Genomic DNA, 1154 nt, shown 5'->3' on the forward strand with positions numbered 1-1154 from the left:
TTATGACATATTGATTGACTTATGATCAACTATTTTTTAGGTATTTCTCTGTGTGTAAGTTATTAATACACACACATGCGCGCACACACACACACTCACACTAGAGGCCTAGTGCATGAAATTTGTGCACTAATAGGGTCCCTAACAGCTGCCGGCTGGGGCCTCCCTCCCTTTCCCCAGCCAGCCCTACCCCCTGGTCAAATTCCTGGATGACCTCCAGTTTGAGGGGGCAATCTTCCTGATGCTGTTTGTGTCACAATTACCCTGCCATATCAACGTGTTGTTTTTATTTTCACTTTGAACCATTAATTATATTTTTTTATGGAGTACAGCATACTATATTGATGGTATGTGACAACATAGGGCTCTCTAAGCCATTCCCCTTCTTTAGGGAGTCTGAGATGGAAACTGGTTTGAGGCTTGGAAATTCTGTGTGTTAGAAGACCGAGTTGGGGCATGGATTCCCCAACTGCTGGAGACCTCTCTCTTCCTCCCTTGCTAATGCTGAAACTGGTGGCCCAGTAAATTCTTACTACTTGTAGACCATCTGGACTGTAAGATACACCACCCTGTTTTATAATCCAATTCATCATCATATCAGAAAATAAGTTTGACAAAGTGGTCACTGAGGACAATGGCAGCCTCAGCGTCAAAGTTAGAAGAGTAAGTGTCATTGTTAAAGTCATAGGAGACATGCCAGTTCTCAGTGTAGCCTAGGGCACCCTTGAGAAGGCTCTCTGACACAGGCTTTACCACCTTCTTGATCACATCATTCTTTCTCCAGATGGTAGGTAAGATCAATGACCATCACATTGGAGGTGGAGACACAGAAAGCCATGCCAGCAAACTTCCCAATAAACTTAGATATGACCTTGCCCACAATGTTGGCAGCTTCATTAGGTGCAGGAATAAAGTTTTGAGTAGTCCCATGCTGTCATGCAAGTTTTCCAGATGGGCCATCCACAGTCTTCTGTCAGTGATGACATGGACTATGGTGCATCCATGATGTCAAAGTCATCTTAGATGATTTCTGTCAGGAGGGCAAAGCAGGTGGTGGTACAGGAGGCATTGCTAACAATTTTGAGGATGTTGTCATACTTCTAATGGTTCAGAGAACTGTATTGAGGTTGGGAACACCAAAAATATGTGGACAT

At 43.8% G+C, this 1154-nt stretch overlaps 1 pseudogene; it reads right to left on the reverse strand.

The window, feature by feature from the left end:
• Positions 1-498: 498 nt before the first annotated feature.
• Positions 499-1154, reverse strand: LOC118675650 (annotated as a pseudogene).

The sequence above is a fragment of the Myotis myotis genome, unplaced genomic scaffold (genome assembly GCF_014108235.1).
Source record: "Myotis myotis isolate mMyoMyo1 unplaced genomic scaffold, mMyoMyo1.p scaffold_m19_p_2, whole genome shotgun sequence".
Taxonomy (NCBI): domain Eukaryota; kingdom Metazoa; phylum Chordata; class Mammalia; order Chiroptera; family Vespertilionidae; genus Myotis; species Myotis myotis.